Here is a 15,213-nt window from a genome sequence, read left to right on the forward strand (position 1 = left end):
TCGGCTGCTTCATCTGATGCTTACCCTGAGGACCAGTAATATGTTCAGTGCTGGAGGAAGAATTGGTTATGTTGGATGTTTTTGCAAGAAGATACATGATATATAAAATGATGTATTCTATATATTTTGAGCTATAGGAAGAAAAAGTGAGTTGTGGGGAGAGTAATTTTTGGCTACAAGTGATGTTCAACTCACACAATAAATTTAGAACTTACATAAATGCAACTTCAGAACATAAGCTATTTATTTTTAAATGCAGAAAAACAAAAATTATTTAAATTATCCATCAACCTACCCTGAAATACTGTTCATGGAGCTATCCAATCTTATTTATATGTAAGTTATATACATATAGTGGGTTGAATAGTGTCTTAAAAAAATTCACGTCAACCCAGAACTTCAGAATGTGACCTTCATTGGAAATAGGATCTTGGCAGATAAAATCAGTTAAGATGCAGTCATACTAGATTAAGGTGGGCCCTAAATTCAATGACTGGTGTCCTTACAACAAGAGGACATAAACACAGGGAGAGGGCCATGAGGCAATATGCAGAGATCAGTGCGATGCAGCTACGAGCCAAGGAACACCAAGGATTACCAGCAACTACGAGAAGCTAGGAGAGAAGCATGAAGCAGATTCTCCAGAGCTTCTGGGAGGAGCCAACCTTGCCGCCACCTTGATTTTGGACTTCTGGCCTAAACTGTGGTAGGAGTAAATTTCTATTGTTTTAAGCCATCTAGTTGCATGGTAGTTTGTTGGTAGCTTTAGGAAACATACATTTTCATATTAAATGAGTATTATATAGGACATAATGTTTGTTGTTTTGCCTTTTAATATACAGGCCTGTATGTCAATAAGTATCCTGCAAATGTGATTTTTAATACATATATTGCTCATAAGGATGTAATTTAACCAAAAACCTAAAAATGGACAGTTTTTATTCATTTTTTGCATCCATCTCTAATGACTTGCTTAAGCCCTAGAAGTGAAATACTTCTGTTTTTAAAGTTTTTCATTTTTGTTGCCAATGCCAGTAATGACATTAGGTAACAAGTTTATTCCACCATTAGCAACACATATTTTATGTATGATTTGACTTCTTACTAATACTGTGCATTGTATTTAAAATCATCTTTGCCATTACTAACAGGCAAAAATAACATTTTTTAATTGAAGTATGGTTGATATACAATATTATGTAAACAGTTGTTGTTCAGCCAATAAGTCACGTCTAACTCTTGCAGCTCTGTGGACAGTAGCCCACAAGGCTCCTCTGTCCATGGGATTTCCCAGGCAAGGATACTGGAAGAGGTTGCCGTTTCCTTCTCTAGGTGGTCTTCCCAACCCAGGGGTCAAACTCATGTCTCCTGCATTAGCAGGTTTGTTCTTTACCACTGAGCCACCAGGAAAGCCCCATTATGTAAATTATAGTGTGTAATGTAGAGATTCACAACTTTTAAAGGTTATACTCCATTTATAGTTATTATGAAATATTGGCTATATTCCCCATGTTGTACAATATATCCTTGTTGCATATTTTATATTCTACATATAAGTGATACCACACAGTATTTGTCTGACTTATTTCACTTAGCATAATACCCTCCAAATCCATCTATGTTGCCAAAAAATGTCAAAATTTCATTCTTTTCTATGGCTGGGTATTTCAATTGTGTGTGTGTATAACCACATCTTAATATCATAATAAATTTTTAAATTGTTCTTCCTTTTTCTTAGTGAAAAATAAGACAATATTATAGAAAACCAGGAGGAGGAGGAGAGGAAGAGGAGCACAAAGTAAACAGAAATCCCATGTTGAATACTCAGACATGACTGTTAACCTTTGAGTCTCTATTTGGATATACATGTTATATATTGTTTTAATCAGAGTAAGGTTAAACTGTACGTACCATTTTGTAACCTTTTTTCATTTACCATGTCATACTAATATCTTCCCATGCCATTAAAGAGTGCTTCATATTTCTAAGGGCTTTCTCGTTCCACTTTTTAAAATCTTTGTCCATTTAACAGATTAGAAATAGACCCTTATTTGAGTTTATTTTGGTAAGGAATCTGAATTTCTCCAAAGACTTACGCAGTGTCCTAGCAGTGTGTAGCGTATAATCTCCACTGATTTGACATGCCTGTGTTGGATTGGTCATAATCTAAGTAATGCATATATTTATATGTATATGTGAAATATTTAGGTATATATGATTTAGATCATATCTATCATAGATACATGATATATCAATTGTATGTATGAAATAGCCATAAGAAAACTGGAGTAACTATACTGATAAAAGAGTAATCGATTTGAGAACAAACCAAAAAAAAAAAATGTTACTAGAAATAAAGGAGAACATTTTACAATGACTGAAGGGTCAATCTATCAGGAAAATAAAACAATTATCGACATATGTACACGTAATAACAGGTCCACAAAATACATGAAGAAAAACTAACAAAACTAAAAGGAAAAATATACAATGCAGCAATAATAGTAGGAGACTAATAGCTCACTTTCTATAATGGATAGAGCAAGTAGGCAAAAGATCAACAAACCGATTTGAAGGACATTATAAATCAACTATACCTAAGAAACATCTATTGGACACCACCACCCAACAGTAGCAGAATACATGTTCTTAGAGTACACAAAGATCATTCTCCAGGATAGACTACATAGCAAGTCCAAAGTTCTCAAATTTAAAAATACTAAAAGTCACACAAAGTATGTTCTCCAGTCACGATGGAATGAAGTTGGAAATTAGTAACAAAACTTGGGAATTTACAAATATGTGAAAATTAAATAACTTATCAATAATGAGTCAAGGAAATCTGAGAGGAAGTTATAAAATACTTTGAAATGAATGGAAACAAGTAATATACCAAGACATCATGTAAACAAACCAGTGCATGAAGGGAAATGTATAGCTATAAGTATCTACAGTAAGAAAAAAAAAAATCACAGATCAACCTAACTTTCTACTTTAAGAAACTAGGAAAAGCTCAAACTAAATCCAAGGCAAGAAGTAAGGAAATAAAGATAAGAGCATAATTACTGAAACAGAAAATAGAGAAAATTAATGAAACCAAAAGGTAATTCTTTAAAAAGGTCAACAAAATTGACAAACTTTTAGCTAGACTGATCAAACAAAAAAGAAGACTCAGCTTACTAGAATCGGGTAATTTCTTGGTGGTCTAGTGATTGGAACTCTGCACTTTTCACTGATAGAGGCCTGGGTTCAATCCATGGTGGGAAACAGATCCTGCAAGCCACGTGTCATTACAAAGAAAAAGAAAAATTACTAGACTCGAAAGAACATCATTTGTACCAATATTACAGAAATACAAATGATTGTAAGAGATAATTATGAATAATTATATGCCAATAAATTAGATAACCTAGATGAAGTGGATAAATTTCAAGAACACAACCTAGTGAAACTGAATCAAGAAGAAATAGAAACAATAATAACAGTATAATAAAGAGACTGAATTACTAATTTTTAAAAAAAAACTACCCACAACATAACCCCTAGACCGGGCGGCTTCACTGAGGGATGAAAAAAGTAAAGAACACCTATTCATCACATATTCAAATGGAAAAGAAAACACTTCCCAACTTGTTTTATAGGGGAATATATCTCAATACCAAAGTTAGATGGGCATTGTAAGAAAACTGGCAACAAATATCCCTTAGGAATACAGATGCCAAAATTCTTAACAAATTGCTAGCAAACTGAATCCAGTAGCACATGAAAGATACTGTACATGATGACCAAATTATCTTGAGATAATTCTATCTCAAGAATGCAAGGATGGTTCCACAATACGAGAAATAATCAATGCACTGTTAATGGGAAAGCAGGGGAGGGGGGAACGTGAGTATCTCAATAGATGCAGAAAAGACATTTCGCAAAGTCCAACGCCATTTCATGATTTTAAAAAAAGCTAGATTACACTTTGCTCAATAAAGGTCATTTATGAAAAATCTACAACTAACATCATACATAATGGTTAAAAACTGAATATTTTCTCCTAAGTGAAGACAAGACTAGGATGTCTGCTCTTACTACTTTTATTCAACATTGTTCTGCAAATTCTATCCAAAGCAAAGAAAAACAACAACGGAAGACATCTAGATTGGCCAAAGAAACCCAAGAGAGAAATGACTGGGAGCATTTGAGGTTTTTTTCTTTTTTTAAATTGAAGTATAGTTGATTCACAATGTTGTATTTATTTCAGGTGTACAACAAAATGATTCAGTTATATAAAATTTGGACTTCATCAGAATTAAAGTCTTTAGTTCTTCAAAGGACACTTGGTTAAGAAAGTGAAAAAACCCACAGAACTGGGGGAAAATTGCAAATCATATATCTGATAAAGTACTTCTATCAGAATATGTAAAGATCTCTTACAATTCAATAATAGAGACAAAAACTCAGTTGTGAAATGGGAAAAAGATTTAAAAAGACATTTTTCCAAAGAAGATATACAAATAGCAAATAAGCACACAAAAAGATGTTCAGCATTATTAGCCATCAGATAAACGCAACGCAAATCAAAACCAAAAAGAGATACAATGCCATACTCCTCAGAATGGCCAGGATCAAAAAAACAGATAATAACTTGGGTTAGCAATGATGTGGAGAAATTAGAACTCACATATTGCTGGAGGAATGTACAATGATGCAGCCACTTTTCAACACAACTTTGCAATTTCTTACGGTATTCCCTTATGACAGCAATTCTATTCCTAGGTGTATACCCAAAGAAATGAAAACATGTCCACACAAAAGTTTGTAAACAAACATTCATATTATTATTTGCAATAGCCCAAGAGTATAAAAATCTCAAATGACCATCAATGAATGGGTAAATAAAACATGATATACCCATAAATATACCAAAAATGACAGAATGATCTCTCTTCATTTCCAAGGCAAACCATTCAGTATCACAGTAATCCAAGTCTATGCCCTGACCAGTAATGCTGAAGAAACTGAAGTTGAACAGTTCTATGAAGACCTACAAGACCTAGAGCTAACACCCACAGATGTCCTTTTCATTATAGGGGACTGGAATGCAAACGTAGGAAGTCAAGAAATACCTGGAGTAACAGGCAAATTTGGCCTTGGAGTACAGAATGAGGCAGGGCAAAGGCTAATAGAGTTTTGCCAAGAGAACACAATGGTTATAGCAAACACTCTCTTCCAACAACACAAGAGAAGACTTTACACATGGACATCACCAAATGGTCAAAACCAAAATCAGATTGATTATATTCTTTGCAGCCAAAGATGGAGAAGCTCTATACAGTCAGCAAAAACAAGACTGGGAGCTGACTGTGGCTCAGATCATGAACTCCTTATTGCCAAATTCTGACTTAAATTGAAGAAAGTAGGGAAAACCACTAGACCTTTCAGGTATGACCTAAATCAAATCCTTTATGATTATACAATGAAAGTGAGAAATAGATTCAAGGGATTAGATTTGATAGAGTGCCTGAAGAATTAGGGATGGACATTCGTGACATTGTATAGGAAGGAGGGATCAAGACCATCCCCAAGAAAAAGATGCAAAAAGACAAAATGGTCGTCTGAGAAGGCCTTACAAATAGCTGTGAAAAGAAAAGAAGTGAAAGGCAAAGGAGAAAAGGAACGATATTCCCATTTGAATGCAGGGTTCCAAAGAATAGCAAGGACAGATAAGAAAGCCTTCCTCAGTGATCAATGCAAAGAAATAGAGGGAAAAAAATAGAATGGGAAAGACTAGAGATCTTTTCAAGAAAATTAGAGATACCAAGGGAACATTTCATGCAAAGATGGGCACAATAAAGGACAGAAATGGTATGGACCTCACAGAAGCAGAAGATATTAAGAAGAGGTGGCAAGAATACCCAGAAGAACTATACAAAAAAGATCTTCATGACCCAGATAACCACAATGGTGTGATCACTCACCTAGAGCCAGACATCCTGGAGTCCAAAGTCAAGTGGGCTTTAAGAAGCATCACTATGAACAAAGCTAGTGGAGGTGATGGAATTCCAGTTGAGCTATTTCAAATCTTAAAAGATGATGCTGTGAAAGCGCTGCACTCAATATGCCACCAAATTTGGAAAACTCAACAGTGGCCACGGGACTGGAAAAGGTCAGTTTTCACTCCAATCCCAAAAAAAGGCAAGGTCAAAGAATGCTCAAACTACCACACAATTGCACTCATCTTACACGCTAGCAAAGTGATGCTCAAAATTCTCCAAGCCAGACTTCAACAGTATGTGAACTGGGAACTTCCAGATGTTCCAGCTGGTTTTAGAAAAGGCAGAGGAACCAGAGATCAAATTGCCAACATTCGTTGAATCATTGAAGAAGCAAGAGTTCCAGAAAAACTTCTGCTTTATTGACTATGCTAAATCCTTTGACTGTGTGGATCACCACAAACTGTGGAAAATTCTTCAAGAGATGGGAATACCAGACCGCCTGACCTGCCTCTTGAGAAACATGTATGCAGGTCAGGAAGAAACAGTTAGAACTGGGACGGGAACAACAAACTGGTTCCAAATAAGAAAAGGGGTACGTCAAGGCTGTATATTGTCACCCTGCTTTTTTTAAACTTATATGCAGAGTACATCATGAGAAACACTGGGCTGGATAAAGCACAAGCTGGAATCAAGATTGCCGGGAGAAATATCAATAACGTCAGATAGGCAGATGACACCGGCCTTATGGCAGAAAGTGAAGAAGAACAAAAGAGCCTCTTGATGAAAGTGAAAGAGGGGAGTGAAAAAGTTGGCTTAAAGCTCAACATTCAGAAGACTAAGATCATGGCATCTGGTCCCATCACTTCATGGCAAAAAGATGGGGAGACAGTGGAAATAGTGCCAGACTTTATTTTTCTGGGCTCCAAAATCACTGCAGATGGTGACTGCAGCCATGAAATTAAAAGATGCTTGCTCCTTGGAAGTAAAGTTGTGACCAACCTAGACAGCATATTAAAAAGCAGAGACATTACTTTGCCAACAAATGTCCATCTAGTCAAAGCTATGGCTTTTCCAGGAGTCATGTATGGTTGTGAAAGTTGGACTATAAAGAAAGCTGAGTGCCAAAGAATTGATGCTTTTGAACTGTGGTGTTGGAGAAGACTCTTGAGAGTCCCTTGGACTGCAAGGAGATCCAACCAGTCCATCCTCAAGAAAATCAGTCCTGAATATTCATTGGATGGACTGATGCTGAAGCTGAAACTCCAATACTTGGGCCACCTGATGCAAAGAACTGACTCATTTGAAAAGACCCTGATGCTGGGAAAGATGGAACGTGAGAGGAGAAGGGAATGACAGAAGATGAAATGGTTGGATGGCATCACCAACTCAAGGGACATGAGTTTGAGTAAATTCCGGGAACTGGTGATGGACAGGGAGGCCTGGCATACTGCAGTCCATGGGGTCGCAGAGTCGGACACAACTGAGTGACTGAACCAAACTGATACCCATAAAACAAAATATTACTCAACAGTAAAAAGCATGAAGTACTAAAACATGCTGCAACATGGATAAACCTTGAAAACATTATGCTAAATGATAGAAACTTTCCCAAAGACCACATATTGTATGAGTCTATTTATGTGAAATGTCTAGAACAGGCAAATCTATAGAGATCAAGATATAATCTATAGGTCAGGTAGATAGATAAGGCTTCCCTGGTGGCTCAGATGGTAAAAGAATCTACCTGCAACATGGGAGACCTGGGTTCGATTCTGGGGTCAGGAAGATCCCGTGGCAGAGGAAATGGCAGCCCACTCCAGTATTCTTGCCTGGAGAATTTCATGGACAGAGGAGCCTGGTGGGCTACAGTCCATGGGGTCTCAAAGAGTTGGACATGACTGAGCGACTAACACTTTTACAGAAATAGTAAGTATACTAGTAGTTGCCTAGGGTTGGGGGCATTGAACTGCTCATTTTGTATGGGATATCTCCTTCGTATGACGGAAATGTTCTCAACAGGTTTTGGTTTGTTGCATAACTGTGAATATAATAAACTAAAAACAACTGCATTGTATACTTTAAGTGGGTGAATTTTATACTATGTGGATTGTATCTCAATAAAGTTGCTTTTAAAAACTGACAGAAAGTACAGTGTACAAGCTCAATGTGAAATCTTTAAACTTTTAACCTTAATAAATACCCTCTTTGTCTCCCTACTGGAGCCCCTGCTGAGATGTGGCAACCTCTGCCCCTTCAACTACATATATTGCTGATCCATGAGGCTCAAACTAACTAGCAGCTCCTTCAACTAAGAGCACCCCTTGGGGATCAAGAGGAAAAGCAAGAATTCTGGAACCTCTTTTTTCCTCTTCTCTGCATTTACTCCCAAGGTGATCTCACCCTGTCTTTTTTTTAAATTAGTTTTTTCCTATTTAAAAAAAATTGTTATTGAAATATAGTTGATTCACCATGTTGTGTTCATTTCAGGTACACAGAGAAGTGATTTGGACACATACATATATATATACACACACACACACACACACACACATACACATACCTATATACAAGAATATGTGTACATATATATACATATACACATTCATATATACATATACATGAATATATGAGAAAGATGGTTTTCCCTTATAGGTCATTACAAGGTATTGAATATAGTTCCCTGTGCTGTACAGTAGGTCCTTGTTGATTATCTTACATGTGGTATTGTGTGTATGTTAATCCCAAGCTCCCCCGCCTTTTTTTTTTCCAAACTGCTAATTTATCTCTCCCCCTCTTTCCCCTTTGGTAACCATAAGCTTGTTTTCTATATCTATGGGTCTATTTCTGTTTTGTATATAAGTTTATTTGTATCATTTTTTTTAGATTCCACATATAAGCGATATCATATGATGTTTGTCTTTAACTTCACTCAGGATGACAATCTAATGTTACTGCCAGTGGCATTATTTTCATTCTTTTTTGTGGCTGAATACCATTCCATTGTAAGTGTATACCACATCTTTTATCTATCATTGGACATTTAGGTTCTTTCCATGAATAGTGCTGCAATGAACATTGGGGTGCAAGTATATTTTGATATTGTGGCTTTCTTATGGAGAGCAATCTGCTCAAAGTCCACTGATTTAAATGTAAATCTTATTCATAAACACCCTCACAGAATCATCTGAAAGAGTCTTTGACCAAGTATCTACGCACAGGGGCCCAGCCACATTAACACATAAATTTAACCATTACAGCTTCTATGTTAAGAAGAAATCATGGTAAAAGGAAAGACAGAAGCAGAGAGGCCAGATGGAAGGACTTTGCAAGGATGCTGGTAAGAAGATAGATGCTCAGATCAGAGAACGGGCAGTGCAGGATCTGAGAGGTGGTTGGATTTTGAAAAGGTGAAGACTGAGTTGATGATTAGATGGAGAAGGTAAGAGAAAGAGGAATCAAGGATGACTCCAAAGTATGCTGGCCTAGCCAACCAGAAAAATGATGTTGCCGTTTACTGAGGGGGGAAAATGGAGACAATAGGGGATGGGCTTCCATGACCTGAGGATGAGAGCATGAGGGTCCAGTGGGCAGAGGGGACAGCAGAGAGGACACAGCCCTTGCTCCTGACCTTGAACCTGGGAGATATGAGGAAACGCTGGACACTCCAGAGTGCACAGTGAAAGGACTGAGTGGTCATGAGAAGGATATTTCATCCTGGCCAAAGCAGTGTTTAACTCAGGAGGGAATTGACTGGTAGGTTTTGCAATTTTTTTCTCTTTTTTTATTGAAGTATAGTTGATTTACAAAGTTGTGTTAGTTTCAGGTGCACAACAAAGTGATCCAGTTATATAATGTTTCTGTTGCTTCTTAGTCACGTCTGACTCTTTTGTGGCCCCATGGACTGTAAGCCCCCCACCAGGCTCCTCTGTCCATGGGATTCTCCAGGCAAGAATACTGGGACAGATTGTCATTTTCTGCTTCTGGGTTTGATCCCTGGGTCAGGAAGAGCTCCTGGAGAAGGGAATCGCAACCCACTCCAGTATTCTTGCCTGGAGAATTCCATGGACAGAGGAGCCTGGTGGGCTGCAGTCTATGGGGTCACAAAGAGTTGGACACAACTGAACAACTACCACATATACACACACACATATCTATCTACCTATCTATATATATACACACACACATATACACATACATACATAATACACATATATTATAAATATGTGTATATATTCAAGTATGCATATATTCTTTTTCAGATTCTTTTCCCTTGTAAGTTTCTACAAAATATTAAGTATAGTTCCCTGTGCTATACAAAGGTTTGCATCTAATGAAAACTGAAGAAATCAGTTTGATCGGTATGATTGATTTCATTTTGACCTGGGCCTCACAGAATTCAGCAGTGGCCTTGAAGTCAAACTAGGTGTTTAGTTAAATAAATATTAGCTGAATACCTGTTAAGTGATGAACACTCTCGTAGGTTTTGGTAACAGAGTGTCACTGCGCCCCTTACCCTAAAACCTTAACCTTCCAGTCACCTTTAGAATCAAGTCCAAAATTTTAACCAGGACTTTGACATCATCTCTATCCATACCTCCTGCCTTTTCCTCTTGCTTTTTACACTTCAACCACATTCTCATTCCTAGAGCTCCCTGAATCACCCACGCTTTTTCCCGATGCACAGTCTTTCCAAAAGCTTTTTCCTCTGCCTGAAATGAACCCTTCCCTTGTCCTGGCTTATGACTTTTAGACTTTTTCTTGCAGAAGTGAAGGGGAAGAAGGGAAAAGGCTTTGTCTGCTTCCACCCACCCAGGCAGCCCTACTCCTGTGCCTGGTAAAGCTCTTCCAGGATGCACTCCTATAGTTTCCTGACTTTCTTTTTTGTAATATATTCACACTTGACAATTTCTGTTTGTTCTAGGTCTGTTTTCCCCATGTGAGCATAAACTCTGGAGCGCAGACACCATGCATTTACCATTCACTACTATATCGTCAGTGCTTGGAAAAGTACTTGACACATAATAGGCACTCACTAAACATCAGTTGAATATTTGAGTAGACGGATGGCATGATCTCTGGCTACGTGAATGAATGAATAAATGAATGAAAGAATAATCAGAGCCCAAGAACCGAATCTCTGGAATAACTGAGATTGGTTACTTTTTAATTCTTTTAAAAATTGAGATAAAATTGACATATAACATTGTATTAGTCTTAGGTATATAACATAGTGATTTGATATATGTATGCATATATATACGTATATGATTATCACAAGTTTAGTTAACATCTATAGCCACACATAAATACAACTTTTTTTCTTGTGATGTGAAATTTTAAGGTTTACTTTAAGATTTCTTCTTCACACACACAAGGTGGTATTTTAACTGTAGTCACTATGCTGTACTTTACATCCCCATAACTTATCTATTTATAACTGGAAGATTGTACCTTTTGTCCATGATCACCCATTTCACCTACCCACTCCTGCCCACCTCTGGCAACCACCAATCTCTCCTCTGTGTCTATGAGTTTCATTTTGTTTTTTCCTTTATTTTAGATTTCACATATCAGATATCATATGGTATTTGTCTTTCTCAGTCTGACTTATTTCACTTAGCATAATACCCTCATGATCCTATACTTGTTGTCACAAATGCAGGATTTCCTTCTTCTTGTGGCTGAATAATATTCCATTATATACAACTATCTTTATCCATTGATCAGTCAGTGAGCACTTAGGTTACTTATATGTCTTGGATACTGTAAATAATGCTCCTCTGAATATAGAGGTGCAGATATCTATTTGAGCTAGTGATTTCATTTTCTTCCAATAAATATTCAGAAGTGGAATTGCTGGATCATCTGGTAGTTCTTTTTTTTTTTTTCTTTTTTTTTAAGGAACTTCCATATTCTTTTCCATAGTGGCTGCTCGATATACCTTCCCATCAACAGTGTACTAGGTATTTTTTCTCCACATTCTTGCCAACATTTGTTATTTATAGCCTTTTTTATGATATCTATTCTGATAGGTGTGAGGTGATATCTCATTGTGGTTTTGATTTGCATTTTCCTGATGATGAGTGATGTTGAGTATCTTTACATGTGCCTCTTGGCCATTGGTATGTCTTTTTGGAAAAATGTCTATTCAATTCTTCTGTGCATTTTCAAAATTGGGTAGCTTATTTTTTAACAATTTTTTTTTTTTTTGGCCTCTCTATGTGGCTTGCAAATTTGGAAAACTTAGCAGTGGCCACAAGACTGGAAGAAGTCAGTATTCATTTTGATTCCAAAGAAAGGCAATCCCAAGAATGTTCAAACTACTGCACAATTGCACTGATTTCACATATTAGCAATGTAATTCTCAAAATCCTTCAAGTTAGGCTTCAGCAGTAAGTACATGAACCGAAAATTCCAGATGTACAAGCTGGATTTAGAAAAGGCAGAGGAACCAGAGATCAAATTGCCAACATACACTGGATCATAGAAAAAGCAAGAGAATTAAAAAAAAATCTGCTTCATTGACTATGCTAAATCCTTTGACTGTGTGGATCACAACAAACTGTGGAAAATTCTTAAAGAGATGGGAATACCAGACCCCCTTACCTGTCTCCTGAGAAGCTTGTATGCAGGTCAAGAAACAACAGTTAGAACTGGACATAGAACAATGGACTGGTTCCAAATTGGGAAAGGAGGACATCAATGCTGCATACAGTTACCCTGCTTATTTAATTTAAATGCAGAGTACATAATGTGAAGAAAAAGAAATGCAAAAAGGCAAAATGGTTGTCTGAGGCGGTCTTACAAATAGCTGAGAAAAGAAGAGAAGCGAAAGGCAAAGGAGAAAAGGAACGATAGATCCATTTGAATGCAGAGTTCCAAAGAATAGCAAGGAGAAATAAGATAGCCTTCCTCAGTGATCAATGCAAAGAAACAGAGGATAACAATAGAATGGGAAAGGCTAAAGATCTTTTCAAGAAAATTAGAGATACCAAGGGAACATTTCATGCAAAGATGGGCACAATAAAGGACAGAAATGGTATGGACCTAACAGAAGCAGAAGATATTAAGAGAAGGTAGCAAGAATACACAGAAGAACTATACAAAAAAGATCTTCATGACCCAGATAACTATGATGGTGTGATCACTCACCTAGAGCTAGACATCCTGGAGTCCAAAGTCAAGTGGGCCTTAGGAAACACCACTAAGAACAAAGCTAGTGGAGGTGATAGATTTCCAGCTGAGCTATTTCAAGTCCTAAAAGATGATGCTATGAAAGTGCTGCACTCAATATGCCAGCAAATTTGGAAAACTCAGCAGTGGTCACGGGACTAGAAAAGGTCAGTTTTAATTCCAATCCCAAAGAAAGGCAATGCCAAAGAATGTTAAAACCACACAATTGTATTCATCTCACATGCTAGCAAAGTAATGCTCAAAATTCTCCAAGCCAGGCTTCAACAGTATGTGAACAGAGAACTTCCAGATGTTCAGGCTGGATTTAGAAAAGGCAGAGGAACCAGAGATCAAGTTGCCAACATCCACTGAATCACAGCAAAAGCAAGAGAGTTCCAGAAAAACATCTACTTCTGCTTTATTGACTCTGCCTTTGACTATGTGGGTCACCACAAACTGTGGAAAATTCTTCAAGAGATGGAAATATCTGACCTGCATCCTGTGAAATGTGTATGCAAGTCAAGACGCAAAAGTTAGAACCAGACATGGGACAATGGACTGGTTCTAAATCAGGAAAGGAGTACTTACGCCAAGGCTGTATATTGTCACCCTGCTTATTTAACTTATATGCAGAGTACCTCATGCAAAATGCCGGGTTGGATAAAGCACAAGCTGCAATCAAGATTGCCAGGAGAAATATCAACAACCTCAGATAGGCAGATGAGACCACCCTTATGGCAGAAAGTGAAGAAGAACTAAAGAGCCTCTTGATGAAGGTGAAAGAGGAGAGTGAAAAAGCTGGCTTAAAATTCAACATTCAAAAAACTAAGATCATGGCATCTGGTCCCATCACTTCATGGTAAATAGAAAGGGAGAAAATGGGAACAGTGTCAGTTTTTATTTTCTGGGGCTCCAAAATCACCATGGACTGTGACTGCAACCATGAAATTAAAAGACACTTGCTCCTTGGAAGAAAAGCTATGACAAACTTAAGACAGTGTATTAAAAAGCAGAGACATCACTGTGCCAACAAAGGTCCATATAGTCAAAGCTATGGTTTTTCCAGTAGTCATGTATGGATTTGAGAGCTGGTCTATAAAGAAGGCAGAGTACTGAAGAATTGATGCTTTCAAATTGTGGTGCTGGAAAAGACTTTTGAGAGTCCCTTGGACAGCAAGGAGATCAAATCAGTCAATCCTAAAGAAAATCAACCCTGAATATTCATTGGAAGGACTAATTTTTTTTTGAAGGACTAATTTTTATTATTAGTCCTTCAATTACTTCAAAAACTTCAATTAAATGCTGAAGCTGAAGGTCCAATACTTTGGCCAACTGATGTGGCCAAACTTACTCACTGAAAAAGACCCTTATGTTGGGAAAAAATGAGGGCAGGAGGGGAACGGGGCAGCAGAAGATGAGATGGGTTGAAAGCATTACCAACTCAATGGACATGAGTTTGAGCAAACTCCAGGAGATGGTGAAGGACAGGGAAGCCTGCCATGCTGCAGTTCATGGGGTCACCAAGAGTGGGACATGACTTAGCAACTGAACAACAATAAAAGATAAACTTTATTTTTAGATAACTGCCATTTATGGTCCTTGACATTTTTTTGGACTATCAGATCATAACAAGAGTAAGGATTTTACCTGCACAAAATCTGAGGCTCCAATAAGAAGAAGCTATATCTTGATTATCATAATCAGTCATTTATTAATGAAATAGTTTGATGAGTCATTTAGATGCCCAGAATCATATTCTGTGACCCTGTGGTCACAGAATAAAACTAAACAGACACGGTTGCTACTGTGATTGCAGTTAACACATAACCAGGAAATAAACATGAAACATTAACATGTAAATAATTCACTATGATTATAGTAAGTGTCATGAGAATATTTAATAAGGAAATCCAAGAAACTGACATTGAAGTTGATACCTAACTGACGGAAAGGAGAGACTGAAGAGGTGAAGGAAGCCTGGGGGAGCAATTTTCAATGAGGACACAGAGGGAGATTAGAAGGAATCTGTAGGCTGTGAAGCAGGACGTTGATG

The sequence above is a fragment of the Dama dama genome, chromosome 4 (genome assembly GCF_033118175.1).
Source record: "Dama dama isolate Ldn47 chromosome 4, ASM3311817v1, whole genome shotgun sequence".
Lineage (NCBI taxonomy): Eukaryota > Metazoa > Chordata > Mammalia > Artiodactyla > Cervidae > Dama > Dama dama.